The following is a 13,829-nucleotide window of genomic DNA, read 5'->3' on the forward strand; positions in this document are numbered from 1 at the left end:
GGTTTTTGGGCATGTGGTAATGATAACCCATGGCATTGCAACAAATCATGTTTACATGTTAATAATATTCATAGTGAAATGAGGGAGAATATCCATGGTTAAGAATATTGTTATATTTTAAATATTAATTTTTTATGTGTTTATTAATTATATTTCTTACATTACATCTAAAACCTACACATCTTCTCTATACTAAACTTTATAATGTCTCTTATATGGCGGAGACAAATGCAGCGCCGACGAAGGAGGAGAGGTCTTGCGCTATGGGGGATACGGCGGGGTTCATAGGAATCATAATTTACAGATGGTTTACACGGGTTCTCTTGTTGTTTTCATGTCTGCTCCTTTCCAGATTTTTCATTCTTGCACAGCTCAGAGACATAAATCGCGCATATCATCAATGGACACCGGATCCCACCTCTTCCAGATTGATCGTGTCGGAGGCGGGTGTTAGAGATGATAAGTTTCTGGAAGTTCCGCAGATCGTATGGGGACTCAACAATCAGAAGATCACCCTCACCAGGGCGGCCTTAACGGCCAGAAAATTGAACCGAACTCTTCTCATGCCCAACAATCAGAGAGTACAGAACTTCAGAGATGAACACACAAACAACTCAGAACACTTACCTTCATTCGATGATGAATAGGTATTTATACACAACAAAGAAAATTCTAGAGTTTGATGGGCGGTGGCTTCTCCAGGAAGCTTGCCCATTTGTCAATGAATTCTAGAAACTGCACCTAAAACATCTGCTAAATTCTAGATTAATCTAGCGGTTGTAATAATGGTGGGTAGTTGGAATTAATTCCTTCCAACACTCCCCCTTAATTCCAACCATATAACAAATATATAAGACACTGTAAACATACTCATGCCTGCTGGTCTAAGTCTCAGCTAGGCTTACAATAAAACATTTCATTTTTGCCTTCTTGTGAAAGGGTCCATGCTTGTTCATTTGCTAGTGCAGTTTCATCTTCACCTTTCTGGCTTTCCTAAAAGAATTCCTCTGCTCCTTGCTTATGTACTTAACATCAGCAACCTTTTCCGGATTGGGATGCAATGCAAGACCCCGAACAAGGTAATCTAATTCAAGTTCTCCCCACTTTCCATGAGGAGCTACCAAAATGCACTCATCTTCGAACATGAGCGGCCTCCGAACAACATCCATGGTAGTATCCTCTACTGTTGCAGAAATCTTAGAAACAGAGCCAATCACATTACTAGCAATTGGGTTCAAGGACAAACAAGTTTTTCTCTCCTGTGGAATGGACTCCACCTCTGAATATTTATGGTCATCAATAAAATCATTGTGTTGATCTAATAGTTCTTGTGACTCAAAAATACTACCGAAATAAAATATATTACCAGGCCCAAAAATACTTCCAAATAGGCTTTCCAAAACATCATCAAAAAGATCAGCATCCAATATTATCCCACTCATTGTACTCCCTCCAATCAGACCAGTGACCTTCTAAAGGGCTCTCCACACATAGTGCTCACTAACAACGCTCTCTGTGGATTGAATAGTGCATTAAATTTGCCTTCCACACTCAGTGACACTTCACAAACTAAGCATACATAAATATTGACATGAACCAAGCAAAGATTCACCTTGAACAAGACCCACTTGCACCATTCAACTTGGCAAATCGGCCCTACCTGCAGCGCTCTATTGCACAACAAGCTCTTCACACAGCGATTCACTAACGGCACCTTGTGAAGCTTCTCAATCGGCTCTCAAGCTCTCAAACCTAGGCTAACACACTCACGCATTCAACACAAGACTCCAACAAGGCTCTACTTCTCACACTCTATGCTAGCTGATAGCTCCTCTTCTCTTCTATGCCTCTTCCAATGACTCCACTTGACAACAATTTCATGCTCTTGCTCTTTCACCCAAGAACACAGCGACTGCATGCTTGATATAGACAGCACACTAGGGGTCCACCACAAATCCACCACTCTTCACACACATATCGTTTCCTGAGACCTTCACAGGTGTCTCCACTCCTCAACCTGAACCCCACCTTCACAGCATCTCCAAATACACAGCAAACTCAAAAACAGAGGACTAACTTTTCAAAGGCTTTTCACACCACTCGGCATAAATAACAAAATCTCCAGAATTAACATCAAACAACACAAGGCTCACCGCACTTCACAATCCAATGCCCCTGGCTGGCCCTTTCGACTGACAGCATAACATCGCCTACTTAGCACTCAGTCACACCAACTTTGGCAAGCAACAATATCACTCGCAGCTCAGGTCACTATCTCCTCCGACCAAGATCTCTTGTGAACAGACCGCACCACTTACATAGGAACCAAACTAGAACTGGAGGCAAACAGATTCGAAACCCACAACTTTGGATTTCATACAGTCAACACACACTCACACCGGCTTTCTCTGAGTCCTCGACTCCCACGCATAAAGAGCATCGAGCTCCTATGCTCGGGTTCACCGGAGCAGCGCTCTAAACAGCGCTAACAACAAGCAAACTTGCCCCACGGTGGGCACCACAACGCTCCACCACACGCAGATAATTCCACCTGCGTCGAACTCTACTGCTTCTCAAGCATTCGAATCACAACTCACTCTCACAGGCTCCACAGATCCTCAACTCAGCCACACCTTTACAGGGATTCACGAGCAACCACACCACGCAGCAGTCAAAAGACAATAAATGCAGCAACCTTCAACAACTTCGCTACCACAATCATAGACATGAGAACTATGCCTCCTCCTCAACAAATTTTGTCACGCAACGACCCCAACAATAATCGATCTTTACACAGTAATTCATAGATCAGCTCTAGTGGCAGATCGGCAATAGCTCTCCAGCGTCAGCCGATTCAGGTAGCAAAACCTAGCTACAGGCTCTAATGCCACACCAGTCAGTGAGCGTATATCCTAACTCTCTATGGCTTCTCTGTACCAGCAAGGTCAACAATATTTCTACAGAGTTCAGTTCCACGTTACTTCAAAGCACAACAAAACTGACACTGCAAACTCAACAACACTTGCTCACAATGTTAAACACATATGCAACAACAGTGCTCCAATATTCGCGGCCCCACAACGTTGCTAAAAAAAAATCACTCTATCCCTTCACCACAGGCTCACAACTCCAGCAACTGAACACTGAAGGCTTCTTTCACATGCTCTATCACAGACCTTCACCACACATTATTCGACGAACCTTTCACAAAAGCAACCAAGCAGGTCTCACTCAGGCTTCACACAACCTCACGCTTCACAACTGCTTCACTCTTCACACTCATCAGGTCTGCAACTTCTACACCAGGGAGCCCTCCAGTGTTTAATCCACCGGGCTTAGTGGAACATGGCTCTGATACCAAATTAGAGAGCGCAAACCTTCAGAGATGAACACACAAACAACTCAAAACACTTACCTTCATTCGATGATGAATAGGTATTTATACACAACAAAGAAAATTCTGTTGTTTGATGGGGCGGTGGCTTCTCCAGGAAGCTTACCCATTTGTCAATGAATTCTAGAAACTGCTCCTAAAACATCTACTGAATTCTAGATTAATCTAGTGGTTGTAATAATGGTGGGTAGTTGGATTAATTCCTTCCAACACCAACCTCCTCCCTCTTCTACAAAGAGACCAACCTTTTGGAGCCCCTCGGATTCGATCGCCTCTTCTCACTCCATCATTTCAATTCCCTTTGCAATGGCTTCGTTCGCATAAGCAGCATGAATTCCCGTAAATTTTCCGATGTTTTCGTTATGGCTAAGGGGAGTGGGCGGCGGTGGACGGCAGAAAGGGATATGGCATAGCTGGAATAATGCAAAACCCCTAAAAGCGATCGGCATACCGTTATTAAATTGGAGGGTAAACACCCTTTCCTTTGGCACGACCATTGGCTTGTTCTTGATTATGCCAGAGTCTTTGAATGTCTGGTCCTCGTCCATAATTTGTCAGCGGAGGTTTCCAGAGTTGAATCCAAGCTCAGGCGCTTGAGCTCTCCCACTTGATGATAATAAAATCAGAATGACCCCATTTATGTTTCAACCCAAATATGTGGTGGTTCATATGAGAATTGAGCAAGATTGGATGATCCATTGCAAGAAGCTTGAGATGAGGTCCAGAGCTAGAAATGGCAAGAACTTGAGAACTTGCAGTAGTAAGGAGGAAATAATGAAGAGGGTTGCTAACATTCCTAGACTGGAGAAGCCCTCTGTTGTTTATCTCGCTGTTGCCGATGATCTTTTAGAGGACAGGGCGCTGTTAGAGGGATGGAGTGTCTTCTTAACCCCTTATGAAAAGAAGAAATTGGGTGTGCTAGATATTTACACAAAGTATCCCTATCTCATTCAATCAGCAATTGATTATGAAGTATGCCTGTAGGCTGATACATTTGTGGGGAATAGCTTTTCTACATTTTCGAGTCTCATAGTGTTGCAGAGGACCATGAGAATGCATAGGGCGCGGGATTGTGAAGGTTCTACCATGGCTTCTTATGCTTACAACATTGAAGGCCCAGCGGGAGAACCTAAGAGATGGGCGACCAATATGTCGTATTTGAGCCTCACCGCTATTAGCTATGGATCTAATGACGTCTCTTTCTTGTGAAATATAACCAGATGTTCAATTTTTTTCAGATTCAAACTTGAATCTCAACAAGGTGAATCCCTGTACCATTATTTTGTAAGCTGTATGCTACAAAGAAATTGCCTAGCCAACACTTCTTGCAGAAGCTACAATTTATGTGCATTTTCTATGATTCTTTCTCCCGATCATACTCTTCATATATGATCTAATAGCTTTTTAACAGAGACATATATGATCTAATAGCTTTTTAACAGAGAATGGGAGATTAATGGTGCCTCAATACCAATGGGTGTTATTCAAAACAAATTGTTATATACTATTGTTAAATTAGGCCTATATTTATTTCAGAATTAATCCAGTTTGTTCTTGAAGATGTTTATTCTAAGCTTCTATTTTGGATATTTCGCAATTACATATTCAAAATTAGATGGTTTGACTCTTAAAACTATAACGAAGATGTTTATTCTAAGCTTCTATTTTGGATATTTCGCAATTACATATTCAAAATTAGATGGTTTGACTCTTAAAACTATAACGAACGAGGACCCTAGGCTGTCTTTCCAATGCATCTGGCTATTTCTAGTTGTAATAGAAAGGGATTGCTTACTCTTACTGCTTTTCCTGTCATCCTAGAGTTGAGCAGACACTCTAAGTGAATCTTTTTTCCTGGAAAGCGGCCGAACACAAGTTCTTGGAGAAAAGTTTAAAGAGCGCTGTTATTAACTTTGGGGCAAAGCAGATCAAACTGTATTTATTGATTATAAATGCAGTTGTCTATAATGCGACTTTTTGGAAGCTTTTCTGGTGGGTTTTTCCGGTCAAAATCCGAAAGCAATTTATTGGAATAGCGAGTTTGATAGCTAGTTTCTGCACAATCAAAGCGTCCCAGGGTTTTCCAGGGTGTTGAATCCAAATATGCAGTTAAAAAACCATTTTAACTGCAACAAATCAAGATTTAACCTCAATTTCTTCCACCGGATTCCGTCATCGGAATCTCCAAAAAATTACATTATAGACAACTCCATTATAAATGACGTAACTAAGTAGTACAGGTGGTGATGTGTTCAAGATTCTGTAACTTTCATTGATGGCACTGGCAGTGTAAATTTTACCAAAGTGTTTCGACATTCGAACTCGATCTATGTATGATTTATCGAACTCGATCGGTGTATGATTAATCCAAAGTGTCTGCGTACTTCTGATTCCTTACGTCCCGGGATTTTGTTGCAGTCGACATAAAAGTAGCGCACTTCTCATTTCAACTGTTTCAAGTTGTGTGTTTAGGATTGTTGAAAAGCTGCCTAATAGGGCGTTGTTTTTTTCAGTTGATACCCTATTCGTGGCAGGAGTTGGTTTCCAGGCCATGCTTTTAAAGTCGCACTTTAACCTTTTGGAGTAATTTGCTCACATGTGCAGGTACGTGATGATGTCCGTGAACGCATTGGTGTTTTTTTTGTTATTGTAGTTTTTTTCCATATTTTTTAGAAAGTGTTTGAATAATGTTTTTAATAATATAAATAAATTTGATCTCTCAATTATCAAAATTTTCAATATTAAAATTATAACCAGAATTTCCAAAAATTTCCATTAATTTTCGAACACTTTTTTAGATAATGACTGTGACCATAACCAAATTTCCATTAATTTTCGACACTTCTTTAGACAATGGCTATTGGATTCAAAAATTTCCATAAATTTTCCGACACTTTTTTAGACAATGGCTATAAGATGAGGGGCATAAGTCCCTTAGTAGAAACTTTATATTAACCCCATATCACAATATACACAATATCTGAAGATTACATATCACAATATACACAATGCGAAGATTACAAAGCTGCATATGGCAGCGCGTCATATAACGGCCGGTCACCCAGGTGGGGAGGCAAACAACACGCCATCCCAGCCACGCGGGATTCACTAGTCTTAGATTTTGAGCTCTGTAAGTGAGGGCCGAAGTGATCTGGGCTTAGAAGAATTTAGTGATAAGAATCATGCTGATCTTTGATATAGATTATAATTAGCAATAACCAATAATCTGCAGAGAGTTGGCAATGCGGAAAGCTTATGATCTCAAAATTTGGCGACACCTGAAATTTGTCGAGATTTGGAATGAATATATCGAGATATGAAATTAATAGATACTATAGGTCTTAGTTAAGACCCCCACCATAAGTAAAATTTTGGGTAATGTCAAACCGGTGCTGAACGTGGTTAATCAGTGGAGGACTTTGACAAAAGGTAGTGCTGACTCGGTTACCACCGGACCTGGTTACCACCTGCGGAAAGGGAGGTGAGATAGATGACAATGAGAAGAGACGTGTTAAGGCAATTTGCAATTTGTATTTCTGGAATCACCAGGTGGCCTGGCCATCTTATATTTCACATCATTTAAAAAGAAAATGATAAGACATGCCCCACTCCACACATTATCTTAAGACATGCCCCACCCCATACATTACATTAATGGTGGTTGGGGTTGATGTTACGTTAATTTATCCCATTTTTAATTCGTATTTCCACCACCTGCATGGACCTACAACACTCCTGCAGCTCACATCAGCCATTCAAACTTAAATTTAACTTAATCTTAAATTTCATATATATATGATTAATTTATTATTAATTATTATAAATAAAATAATTAATTTAATTAATCATAAAAAATATATATATAATAAAATAATTCAATCTACACGACCAAAAAGTAACATCAACCCCAACGACCCTCCATCGAACTTGGATGCAATGATTGTAAACATACAAAATGTAACAAGCTCCATTCTCCCTTTAATAAAAATCCTTTCAATAATGGGTGAAGATAATGGATAACAGCGGAAAAAGTTTATGTTGGAAAAGGACACAATATGGATAAGTTTATTCCATTTTATGTTGGAAGAGGACACAACATGGATAAAATATCTCTATAGGGACACACATGAAAGATACTATTTTTCTGTCTTCCTTCAGAGACTAAATGCTGTTATGATGTTGGTTAAATGAATTTCTTTTCTCTGCTCACCTAACATCCCTCTAATTTTTAAATGAACTTTTATCTCGACTCACCAACTACGCCTCTAAAACACATATGTGTCTTATCCTCGATAACATGAAATAAAATGAAAAAATGAAACATAGAAGGATCTAGATGTCCATGTTTTTAATTGCCCTTGCATTGTTTACTAATAACCATAACTTTGGTACCATTTTTTCGAGGAAAAAATCTGAACATTTTCATCAAAGAAATGTTTTGTATTTGTTTTTATCTGGTTTGTTTTGCAGGGAAAATATTATCTGGTTAGTTGTCAATAGGCTGATCAACCCCATACACTGTATATCAACAAAAAAAATATAGTTTAGATAAAGAAAAATTACCAAGAGACATAACTACTGATATCAAACCAACTATCCATATTGGGGTGTCACCCACACCTATCTAATCTTCTGCAATGAGAGGTAAATGATCCAGTAAAAAATTCAGCCATCTGAGGAAAAAATAGAAGTACAGTATGGCCTAAAAAAGAAGTGACAAAAATTACCCTTATACACCTCACTAGATGGTCCGAAAGAAACAAGGATCTAGCATAGGCCGAGCAGAGCAAAAAAAAATGCAAGGCAATAGGGTCTGGCAGCAACCAAGGACACTCAAAACAATACAAAAGATCTCTCGCTCAGAATAGAACCGGCCACAACCTTTTCATAGTGCATAAAACCAGGCAGAAGAGTCAGATCTCGCTTAGAGAGGGAATCAACCTTAGAGCTTTTTTCTCTGTAAATGTGCTGGAAGGTGACCACCGAGAATAGATCTTTAAGGACAATAATGCGCTGGATCCAATTATGAAGAGCTGGAATCTGAACAGCAAAACAACCTTGGATCCATCAGATAGTAGATAGGGAATCACTGACCACTCGAATGTTATCAAGGAAAAGCAACTGGGACGCTTGTAATGCGCCCCATAACCCCAACATCTCAGCACAACTATTGTCACCTAGGCCCCCAAACCATCGGAAGCGAAAAGATATAGAATGATCTATGTGAGAGTGTGACTCTGCACCCACACAACCCTCCCGCCGAAGCCCCATCAAAATAACAAATAGGATGAAATTGATTCACATCTATGAAAATTTCATTCCGAGGGGAAGCCTTGAGGACCCATGGACATGTCTCCATAAAATGTGAAACGATATGTAGTGAAGACAACAGAGAATCTGGGGCTAATCCATCAAAATGTATTCATTACGAGCCCACCAAATACCCCAGAGAATATAGAGAGGGACTACTCTATAAGCCTGATTTTGCCTTTCCCATGAGCAAATCCAATCAACCTTTGCTCAATCAACCACCGAGGACATATCAGCTATGATCTGTATTCCCAACAGAGAATTCACATGTTTCCAGATATCTCTAGCGAAAGGGAAGAGTATGAATAGATGGTGACAATCCTCCACAGTTGCCCAACAGAGGGAACATCTGCCAGGCCCAATAAATCCCTTCTTTAGTAGAGCGTCCCATGTGAGGATGCGATTATGGAGAGTAAACCATGTGAAACATAATAACTTAAGAGGCACCTGCCACCCCCACAACCTAACAGTCAGCTCAACAAAAGGGAGAGATTGTGTACAAGAATTAATATGTTCATAAGCTTCAGATACGACTATTCTGCCATCGAACAAATGTCTGCCCCATCCAAGTCTATCTGGGCATGCAGTCCATAGAATCCCTGCTTGGCATAGGTTACTTCGTTAATTTTCCCATTCTGCCTCCAAAAAACAGGGATGTCAATGTCTCGAGCATGAGGCCAAGAAGCAATAGTTAGAGGCGAATGTTGTCCTCTCCCAATACTGGCCAAATTGAAGAATCCCTACTGGCGGAGAGTATTGATTAATGAAAAAGATAGAAGATGACATCCTGACATACCTTTAATTGCATCCAAGCCGACTTGTATACTTAGCCCATCCCTGAAAACCCAGAGAAGATTGATGCATAACCAATGGATCACTGACCTTAAGCTCCGCCAAATGACTGATATACAAGACCTCGATGGAGTTCCTACTTAGATCCACTCCTCCACTGATCCCTATGGAATATATTTAGCCATCATACTTCATTTCCATAGGCCATTCTCCCCAAATATGTGCCATAGGTTAGTCATCAAAAGAGCCTGATTAAAACTTTTTATGCCCAAGATGCCCCAACCACTTTTTTTACCAGTTTGGAAATGAGATTTAGTCCAATTAGTGGAATCTTTCTCTTGGTGCCTGATCCAAACCACAAAATTTTTGCCACAATAGATTCAATATTTTTGATTATCGCTTGGGGAATTTCGAATATATGCATCCAGAATACCAGAATCCCTTGGAAAATTGCTTTCACCATAATTAATCTTCCCCCCATTATAAGTCATTTATGGTCCCACCTAAGCAATGACTTTTCAAATTTAGCAATTAACCAATCCCAATCAGCAATTCTGTATTTGTTGGGCTTCAGAAAACAACCCAGGTACTCGAATCCCTAAGATAGTGGTCGAATCTTCACCCATACAAATCAACAATCTCAATTATATCAGTTCTTTCTCCCCCATCTGAGATGAGCTCAGATTTTGCTGTGCTTATATGGAGCCCATAGGCTTTATGGAAATCCTGGAATATCTTATGGAAAGCTTCCCATTCAGATAATTTTTCCACCCCTGTGCAAAGGATGTCATCAACGAATAGGAGGTGAGATAGACGGGTGTTTCTGGTAATCCCAAATCTCTTGATTGTCCCATCTTCCTTCGTGGCTTGAACTGCTCTGCTGAAAGAGTCCATAACTAAAATAAATAGCAATGGGGACAAGGCACAACCTTGTCTTAGCCCTCTACTCATTTTGAAGAAATTTGTCGGCTCCCCATTAACAAGAACAGCCATAGAATCTGAAGTAACACATGCCATTATCCAACGGACGTGCCTATGCTTAAAACCAATTTTATATAGAATCATTGACAGAAATTCCTAATCAACACAATCATATGCCCGAATAAGATTAATTTTCATAAGACAAGATCTTAGATTCTTGGTTTTTATCATGTGGATGCACTCTTGTGCAATTGCTACAACGTCCTGAATCTGCCTATTGGACAAAAAATTGAACTGCTCGAACATGATGTGAGGGGAAATGAACTTCTTAACCCGGTTAGCAATGAGCTTTGACATCATTTTATAGACAAAATTGCATAATGAGAATTGCATAACCATAACTTTGGTACCTATCATGAATTTGTAGCTTTTATTTGAAAATCCCTATTTTTCTTTATCTAGAAAGTGTGGCATTGTCTTATCTTGGTTATAGAGATTGGATCAACCTAGGCTTATTATAATTAGATTGTGATTCTTTATTTCAAGTCTTGCTATGGTTATGTATTAAGTTACAATTTTTTTAGATCTATAAAAAAAATTCAATGCAATTAATCATTATCACATTTTCAACTAGCCTTAAAATATTCAAATGATATTTTACCGCATAGTTAATATTTATCAATATTTATTTATTTAGTATCATATTAAACAATAACATTTAATAGCTAAAGATATCATAATACAAAAATGGGGATGATTCCTAATGTAGATGTTTTATTTTTTGTATAAAAAATGTTACAAATGTACAACAACGGTGTTTGTCTTTCTACCGGCTACTCTTTTACAAATATACAAATGTTCCATACAATTGTTTATAGTCGCAACATTTGCACAATCTAACCCTTGAAGTATTCATGGATCTACCTAGTGCATTTCCCTTTTATAACATGCAATAGTTTTAATCCACCTTTGCCATGCCTTAGACATTTGCCAAGTTGTTTAAGCCCTTTGTGTAGATTGTTTAATTCTTAGTCTAATCTAGTGCGTTATTGGTGGTCATCCATCTCTTTTACTGACTCAACAATTATTTATCTTTTTGGTAGCTTTTCTATGGTTTTTCGAGTCAAAATTTCAGAGCCATTTTAAGGCCTTGAACAATAATTTTTAGTCATTCAAGTGCCAAGGGTTGCCATGGAATACTTTAGCCCTAATCAAAAGTTATAATCTTTAGATAGTTCTTCCCAATGTGCTATTGTATACCTTATACATAGATTGTATGCAAAAGTTGCTCCCTTGGGAAGTTGATGTACCAACTAACCACCTTGAGGCTCACAAACCTTTTGGCGCTTTATCTTCTAGGGTTAGGGTTTTGGACCTCTAGGGTTCTTTATTTATGTTAAAATATCATTCTTTTCACCTCTTATAATAGATTTATGTGAATGCATACAACCACTATCTCTATCCCCCATGAGATAACTACTACCATTCTAGCCAATTTGTGTTCTACAATATTCTACTATGTTATTTATTAATAGAAGTTTTTTTTCACTATATTACTATGCTCTCTATCATATTTCTCTATGTGCTTATGTTTTATTGTCATTCCTACTTTTCCTTTCATTCCTTAAAGAATTTAGATCAGTGGTATCAAAGCAATTTTCTCTTTGTTGTTTCTCACAACATGTCCCTAAAGAGGTCAAGGTATAAAGAATTAGGTTTCAAGCTAGTTTCACTTGGAAATGATCGCTCCTGCCAACCTGTTGTAGCAATTACAATCATCCTCCAAAATTTTGCCTTAGCTTCGTTTTGGAACCTCCCCACCAACCACCCTTAGCAACATGTCTTGCACCGCCCAGGTACTTATGCTTTCAGTTGAGTTTCTTTGGCATAACAGCTTGTGTTCGTTAACTTGTTTTTCTTTCACCCGCAAGTTGAGCTCCCATGACTTGGTATCAAATCGGTTCTTGTGCTGACTTGGAAAACTGTTCAACGCTGGAGGGAAACCAGCCTTGTTCTCTAGAATTGCATATTGCATCCCAACAGCCAGCACTACTCTCCAGAATTGCGCAGAGTAGGCAGGCTGCCATCCCCAAGAAAATTGCACAGAGCGCCCATCACCAAGCTTGCTCTTAGAATTTACACAGTTCTGGCTGGCAGCCTTGGCTTCAGTCCAAAAATTGCGTAGAGCTTGAGGGGTAACCAGATCCACTCAACCCACAAAATGCGCAGTATTCATCCTATGGCTTGTTGACCGTTGCATGTGTTCACAAGTTGACCGGTTCCCTCTAGGACTATGCAATCTTGCCTTGCATGCATGGGAAGTTTTCCCAAAAAAGCAAAAAACATCCCTAGATTTTAGGGATCTTTTTTTAGTAGCTGCGGGTTACATGCAAAAGTCGTTTTAGAAACCTCCTGCCAAGTGTCATTTTTTCCTAGAATTGTGGCATGTGCGTCATAAGCCTTGATCTTGTCAAAACTTTTCATTCGGTGCCTTAGAGCTCATTCTTCACTTTCGATCTTGGAGCTCTGGCATTCCCAATGCATCTAGGAACTTTCGGCACACTCATCGCAACTTTTTCCAGGTAAGTCCGCTTTTCATGTCTTTTGCTACTTTTCTGTTGCTTTTTACATTTCAGTTTGTGTGAATGTCGTTTGCTTGGTTTTATTGAATGTTTGCTTTCATTTCAATGCATGTTAGCTTGTAGAAGAGTTGTTTCGAGTTTTGCACTAAATTTCTTTGTTGTCACATGCATGACATTGTTTTTGCACTAATGGTCACCGTTGTGGTGACTCACTTCACACACTTCATTGTTTTCCCTTTTTATTGAATCTTGTACTGACTGTAATCACATGCACGTTCATCACTCATGTCTGCACCAAATTTTCACGTGCTTTCAGTCCTCACTGATTTTCAGTCGCCCGTCGGCAAGGTCTGGGCTTGCACTATGCATTTTTGGGATGGAAGGTCTTTCCTTTCTCCCAAGAATTGCGCAGAGCCTACCTCACACTGACCTCACACGCTATGCTCTACAAAATTTTGAGAAGCAGTGACTCAGTTGGCCCCCGGGATTGCACGATGCAATTTCCCGAGCAACAATCATGCTAACTGAAACTGCGCATTGCACAGTTCCAGTCCTCATCAAGCCAACTTGGATTGTGCTCTGCGCAGTTTCAACAGTCAGTCTCCTAGCCTCTCCTAGAGAAAACTGTGCAATTTTCCTAGTCAGTCAATCAGGTGTGTTGCATGTCAGTCCTCAAGTTTCTTTAGGTTTTCAAATGACATTTTGTTTTCCATGAGCATTGCTCTGTCTCCACGTATCATAGGTGTTCATCAGTCTCTCAGCAGTACAGGTACAATGGCTTCCAAGAGAGCAGGGTCAAAGGACACCATAGAGAGCACAACTGGAGATGT

At 39.6% G+C, this 13,829-nt stretch overlaps 1 pseudogene; it reads left to right on the forward strand.

The window, feature by feature from the left end:
* Positions 1-215: 215 nt before the first annotated feature.
* On the forward strand, positions 216-4,603 carry LOC149237016 (O-fucosyltransferase 23 pseudogene; annotated as a pseudogene).
* Positions 4,604-13,829: the final 9,226 nt, after the last annotated feature.

Source organism: Pinus tabuliformis, chromosome 8 (genome assembly GCF_031772625.1).
Source record: "Pinus tabuliformis cultivar Carrire ecotype Pingquan chromosome 8, CPIR1, whole genome shotgun sequence".
Classification (NCBI taxonomy): Eukaryota; Viridiplantae; Streptophyta; class Pinopsida; order Pinales; family Pinaceae; genus Pinus; species Pinus tabuliformis.